Source organism: Rutidosis leptorrhynchoides, chromosome 4 (assembly GCF_046630445.1).
Source record: "Rutidosis leptorrhynchoides isolate AG116_Rl617_1_P2 chromosome 4, CSIRO_AGI_Rlap_v1, whole genome shotgun sequence".
Lineage (NCBI taxonomy): Eukaryota > Viridiplantae > Streptophyta > Magnoliopsida > Asterales > Asteraceae > Rutidosis > Rutidosis leptorrhynchoides.
This window is the reverse complement of record NC_092336.1, coordinates 145907692-145914849: the sequence shown is the minus strand read 5'-3', so window position 1 is coordinate 145914849 and position 7158 is coordinate 145907692. Positions and strand designations below refer to the sequence as shown.

General features: G+C 33.0%; 1 non-coding gene across 1 annotated transcript; it reads left to right on the top strand.

Moving 5' to 3' along the window:
- Nucleotides 1-5469: 5469 nt before the first annotated feature.
- Nucleotides 5470-5576, top strand: LOC139845663 (small nucleolar RNA R71). The gene has a single exon (XR_011758428.1). It is a non-coding gene; the product is annotated as a small nucleolar RNA R71 (small nucleolar RNA).
- The last annotated feature ends 1582 nt before the right edge of the window (nucleotides 5577-7158 follow it).

The following is a 7158-nucleotide window of genomic DNA, read 5'->3' as shown; positions in this document are numbered from 1 at the left end:
ATAAACGTCACTAAATAGAACATACATAATCATTTTAATAATTATTAGATTAACTAATTTAAAGATAGGTTCGACAGGTTCCAATGAGTTGTCATTCAATTAGACAATACCCCCTATCTATTAATAGTCAATAGTCCAATGTCCACAAGTGTTGGTCTTTTGTCCAAACCTTAATTATGGTACAAAATCTAATAACCCCATCTTAATATTTAGCCTAACATCACGATTACTTTGGCTCAAATAAGCATAATAATAACTTAGTTACGAGACATTAATTTAAAAAGGAAGAACATAGCTTACAGTGGCGATTAATCGCGTTGCGTTACACGGACAGAGTTCTGACTTTAAAACCCGTAAAACATTTCTTACATTAACCCAACTAAACCATAATTTATTATTAATCTTAATTATAATTAAAATTATAATTATAATTATATATTACATAGAGAGAAAGAGAGATTGAAAAAGGTGTTTCTATTTCATGCAGAATTCGTCGCTTTTTATAGCACTTGGCCAGATTCTGATGCTCATGCGATTGCATGGATTTTGTGCCTTCTGGCCATTCGATCACATGGCCCTCTGATCCAGCTCACATGTTTTTGTTTTCTAGTTTGCCGACGGTTTTTAATATATAATATAATATACATATAATTTTAAGAATTATTTATATATTATATTATATTTATGTGCATAGTTGACTTGTAATTTTAGCTCCGTTGCGTCGCTCATTGATAGTTGGTTCATGTCCCGGTTCCGGATTTTCGAACGTCCTTTTGTACGCGGAGATATCTTGTACTTTGCATTCCGCAACTCGTACTCTTGTCATTTTTAGACGTTTCTTATCAATAAATGGAACCACTTGAATTATATCTTGTTCATTTGAGATTTTTTGTCATTTGCGTCTTCAAATCGTCGTTTTCTTCTTTTGTCTTCGCACTTATTTATTTAAACAAATATTACATAAAAATAGAACAATTGCAACTAAAAGCTTTACATATTTGAAGGATATTGTGCCTAAATATATGTTCATTTGGAGCACTATCAAATATCCCCACACTTGAGCGTTGCTTGTCCTCAAGCAATACAAAACTTGAAATTAAATCACACTTCACTCGAATCACTTTTTTATTCTCACACTTTATACATCAGTGATTTTGATACGGCGATATAAACAATGATAGTAACAATATGGTTTACAGTCCCACATGACTATGAAAATTTAGATCCTTTAAGTAAATTGGATCTTTATGAAAACATTTGATCTTTTGAAAATTCATTCTAGCTTTTACCCTAGATAAGTTTTCCGGAATAACCCTTCACCGGTGTTTGCAAAATATTTTTGTGGGTTTTGTGGGTTTCAGTTTTGAAAATTTTAGCTCAAAAACTTGTGGTTTTGTGTCACCCACTTGCTAACCTTGTATTAGGAAAGCAACACGTCCAGTATACTTGTTCCATATATTACCTTTCGATAAACTACCGTCCGGTTGTAAAGGAAAGCGTTGAACAAGCAACTGTTAAGGCAATGTCCCGTGACATGCTTTTAATTATGGTTTATAACTTGTCGAATGCAATTACTATTCTTTGTAGGAGAAATAGTAAAGATCACCCTATAGTTTTTTGGTCTGGCACAAGGTCCTGTCTTTGAACATGCTATGCAACCACCGTTCTTACGGTTGACACCCGATTTGGTTCAGGTGACCTAATGAATTCTAGGTGAATTCCTAGGATTTTACGTTCAATGGTAATAAACGCATTGAAAATAAGTTTTCAGAAAACAAATCGGTTTTAATTTGATCAAAATATTTTCTCGTTCAAGCTCGAGTTTAGATATCATTAAATTCCATGAGTTTGTAATTCTCAATCTTTAAAGTCAATCTCAAGGATTGAGTAATATCAGGCTTAAAAGCTGATTTTTAATCTTTAAGGAGATTATCCTTTCTGGGGTCTGATTCATTAGTCTTATCAAGCTAATTTGCACGGCGCCCTCCCCATTTTACGAGACAGATCCTCTCATGGTTAGGATAAGTCTGACCATTTGGCGACCCTGTTTGATGCTGAGGTCCGTGGATTTCCTGCTGATTTTAGAGATAACTTTTCTAGATTTTTCGTCAACCTACAGCTGGTCTGGACGACAACTTTCTGACCTAAATCAAGAAGCGCGTGTCTTTTTCGGAAGACTTTACTTCCTTTTAATGATAGAATTGATTCATCGTGTAGATCCATCTATTCTTTCAAAGGTATTACAATAAATCGGGTAAAACTAATTAGTTTAGTCCAAAGCAAAAGTACCTGCAATAATCTGTACCAAATATGTGATATGTGTTTTAAAGAACTTGGTAAATTCTTCTCACACTTAGCTTTTATTCATTCTTTTCTTTGCCTTTTTATTCTCCTCTATTCCATTTTAAATGAATTCTAACGTTTTGGGTTGTTTCTCCATTTATGTTCTCTCCGAGGTAATAATAATTTCGGTAATAAAACCTAGTTTTATCATTCATAAATATGTATAAACATGATTTTGAATTCATTTTATTGAAAATTTTTTAAATTTTCACAAAATTTGGCAAATAAACTAAGCGTAAACCCGAGAGAATTTATAACCCTTCCCCACACTTGAGATCATGCAATGCCCTCATATGCATGAAATCAGACCATAATTATAAATTCATGAGGGTGATTAGTGTAGAAAAGTGATTAAAAATACCCAGTTTGTAATTACTAAGGTCGTCGAATGATAGATGGCGCGCCTCATCGTTCATTCCTTTTGTTGTAATTTCACATATGTTTTGCGTCTTATCGTCAAAATTAGTAGCTTTTGCTGAACTTTAATGTCAGTCTTTGAAAGTGCATTGTTTTACCCTATTTTGTATATAACATAAAATAAAAACATATATATACATACATATATATATATATATATATACATACATATATATATATATATATATATATATATATATATATATATATATATATATATATATATATATATATATTCTTTATAAAACAATTTAAATGAATAAATTTTTTTTTTAAATTTTGTTTCCTTTTACTTTAAGTAGTTTCGGTAGGTTTACCTAGTCCGTCCCTCGACAACATTTAAAATTTATCGTTTTTAAAGCGATTGTTTTAAAAGTAAAGATTTTTGGTTTTTTTAATTTTTTGGTATACTTTAGATCAATAAAATTAAAAATAATGATAACAAAATTTTTCGCCCTGCCCTCGGGTAAAGCAGTTTCGGTTTCATGACCTAGTCTTCAACTTACGATGAATTTTAGAAATCATTTTTTAAACTTAATGAAATAAAGTAATTTTTGTTTTTAAATTCACAAAAAAAACTTAAATTTAAAAATGCATATTAATTTCATACAATTCCTACAAAACAAAAATTCAGAATGGGGGGAGAAAACCAGTTCTTTAGTGTCTGCTAGTGGAAAAGACCAACCGGATTCCATTCTTGGAACTACACGAGAACAGAACAACTAACTCTATACATCATTTTCTTTTTAGAACATCTGAATCTCCCCATACTTAGGTAGCTGTGGTGTCAAAATTGTGATTAACTTCATCGTCAATTTCTCTTGGACCATAATCAACTTGCATATCTGTGACTTTTGCTTTAAGCCATTGGTCGGATTCTTGTGTAATATCCACAAATTCAACTAGTTTTGCCTTTTCTTTAGACAATAGATTGGATATAACCGGTTACATAAATTAAAGTTCCCCTTGGTTCTAGCATCGCGAATCCGTTTAATAAGTTTTTTCATTGAACTATTAATAACAGGGTCGTTTAATTTCGTATCAACAACGGGGTTCTTTGTTATCGGGTCATCATTAGGTGTTACTTCATTTTCCCCACATTTAGGCGTTTTATTATTGTTAAGCACTACCGTTGGAGTTGGTAAAACATTATGCTTCTTACTAATCATTTTTGTTGGTTCAACGGTTTTGGTTAGTGGAGATTTAGACTTTCGACTCACAAAGGTGATCGATTTTTCATTATTACTAAGTGTCATTCTACCATCTCTTACATCAAATAACGCCCCGGTGGACGCTAAGAATGGTCGACCTAAAATTAGAGAAATGTTTGGGTCCTCTTCTATGTTAATGACAATAAATTCGACTAGAAAGGTTAAATTACCCACTTGAAAGGGTAGGTTGTTAGCAATTCCAACTGGGTGCCTAATGGTTTGATCAAAGAGTCAGACACTCATCTCTGTTGGACTTAACTCACATACTCCTGATCTCTTATATAATGAAAGAGGCATAACACTCACACTCGCACATAAATCTGCTAGTGCATCATACATTACACAATCACTAAGTAGACAAGGAACAATAAATTCACCCGGATCACCCAACCTTGGTAGAGGTTTTGGTGGAACTGTCTTCACCGGATTTATTTGTACGGTTTTTGTTTCTTACACTTTCTTATTCTTCTTCTTCTTTCCAGAGGTATCACAAACTTTATTACCTATTACTTGCTCATACTCAACTCCTTTTCTTAGAAACGGGATGGGTGGTCTGTATGGTGCCACCACTGGCTTTACATACTCGGGTGGTGGTGGTGGTGTTGTAACTTCTTCATTGTTACTCACATCGAAAACCTTCCCATCTTCTGATGATGGTTTTTCAGAATTTGTTGACACCATATTAACATTCTCATTCCGAGAATTTACTTCAGTATTACTCGGTAGCTTTCCTTGTTCCCTCTCACTCGTCATGCTAGCAAGAGTTCCTATGTGTTTTTCTAGGTTCAAAATGGAAGCTTGTTGAGTTTTTAATGACTGATCAAACCTCTCATTTGTTTGGGTTTGAGATGTAATAAATTGTGTTTGAGATTCCATTAGCTTTGCCATCATTTCTTCCAGATTTGGCTTTTTCTCTTCGGTTTGTTGTGGTGGTTTATATACACTAGGTCTTTGTTGATTGAAAGTGTTGTTTTGAGTTGGATGGTTATTCGGACCTTGTTGGTTGTATGAGTTATTGTTGGGTCCATTTGGATTGTAAAGAATGTTTTGATTTCGATTGAAGTTTGGCCTTGGCGGTTGATAATTATTTTGATAATTATTTACCGGCCTTTGGTTTATGTAGGAAACATTCTCACGTTGTTCCATCGTTTGCTCAATGTGACAATCTTTCGTTAAGTGTGGTCCACCGCATTGCTCACAACTGATTCGTATTGCGTGAATATCTTTATTCATCTTTTCCATTCGTCTCTCGAAAGCATCTATTTTTGTGGAAACGGAATCAAAGTCATTGCTAGAATCGGCTCTAGCCACTTTAGATGAATGAAAGATATCTTTTTCTTGGTGCCACTCATGTGAGTGGGAGGCGGTGTTATCAATAATTTTGTAAGCTTCAGTTGCGGTTTTCTTCATAATGGAACGACCAGCTGCTATGTCGATGTCTTTTCGTGTAGCAATGTAGATACTTTGGTAGAATATTTGTACTATTTGATAAGTGTCTAAACCTTGCTGAGGACATCCTCTCAACAACTTTCCAAATCTTGTCCACGCTTCATATAAAGTTTCATTTGTCTTCTGTGTGAACGTAACAATTTCTCCTTGAAGTCTCACGGCTTTAGATGCCGGAAAGAATCTTTTAAGAAATTTCTCAACTAAAACATCCCATGTGTCAATCGCTCCTTCAGGTAACGATTCTAATCAATCTTTGGCTTCTCCCTTTAAAGTCCGGGGAAATAACATGAGAAAGATCTGTTCATCCTCAACTTCTCTTATTTTGAATAGAGTACAGATCCTATTAAAGGTTCGAAGATGTTCATTTAGATCTTCTTTTGGCGTACCACTATATTGGCACTGATTAGTTACCATGTGTAGGATTTGTCCTTTGATTTCATAATCTGGCGCATTAATGTCTGGCTTAATAATGGCATGTCCTTGGCCAGTGCGTGTGGCTCTCATTCGGTATTCCATACTTAGAGGTTCCGTTATTTTCATTTTTGAATTTGTTGAATACGAATCACTAGAAGATTCTGATTTAACGATTTGTGGTTCAGGAGGAATGATTATTGGTTCAGGATCTTGAAATTGTCCTTGAATATCCTCCGGGTTCACAATTGTGAGGTCGGGTTCAAAAAATGGATTATCGAAAATTTGAATTGGATTACTTGGTCGACTAGATGACGATTCTAAAGAAAAATCAACGGCGAAAATATTGGCTAGATGTCTTGATCGAGTTACAGGTGGTGAATGTATGAAAGGTGGTGAATGTTTTGCTCAATGCATTCACTGAATATCCTATTAGTTATAAAAGATAAAAATTATATAAGTTATCAAATTAATAGACTTCTCTGATTTTGCCCACGTTTCGAATAGCCAATAGATGCAGCAGGTAGCCAGGACCCTTTAAATCGGAAGCCTACAACTCGCCACTAACAAATCCAACTATTATTACGAACCAGAAAATTTGGATGTCTATCAATTTAACCGCTTAAAATAATTTTTCGTTTTGAAATTTAAAGAAATTTTAGAGAAGAAATAGAAAATTCTATGTCCTAAAAACTAGAGCGTCGAGAAATAAGAAAGAAAAAGGGTGCGTCGAAAAACGTCGAAAAATAAAAGGTCAAAAAATAAAAATAAGAAAGAAAAACGTCGAAACTTAAAAGTCTAAAAACTAAATCTAAAAAGTTGCGCCTAAAGGTATTAAAGCTTAAAAGGAATTCTATATCCAAAACGGCAATAAATTAAAAAGTACTAAAATCTTAAAACGGCGTCGCAAAATTCTAAAGCACCTAAATCTTAGTCTAAAGAAAAAGCACTTAAGGGATTTTACGGCAAAGCCTAAAAATCTAAAAATATAAAATACTACGGCAAAAACTAAATTACGAACGAAAAATATACAATTACGCTTTAACTAATAAAAAAAATACAAAATATAAAATAAGTTTAAAGTTATAAAAATACAATTTTATAAAAATATTATTTTTATATTATTTATTTTATAAAAGTATCAATTTATAATTAATAATACTAATTTAAACTAAATATTACAAATTAAATACAACTAAAACTAAATATTATTAAATTAAAAACCTTAATTATAATTAATTATTAATAATAATTATTAATACATAACCCTAATCATACAGACTAGGATACCAGACCAGTCAAATCACCTCATGCGATCGCATGAGGT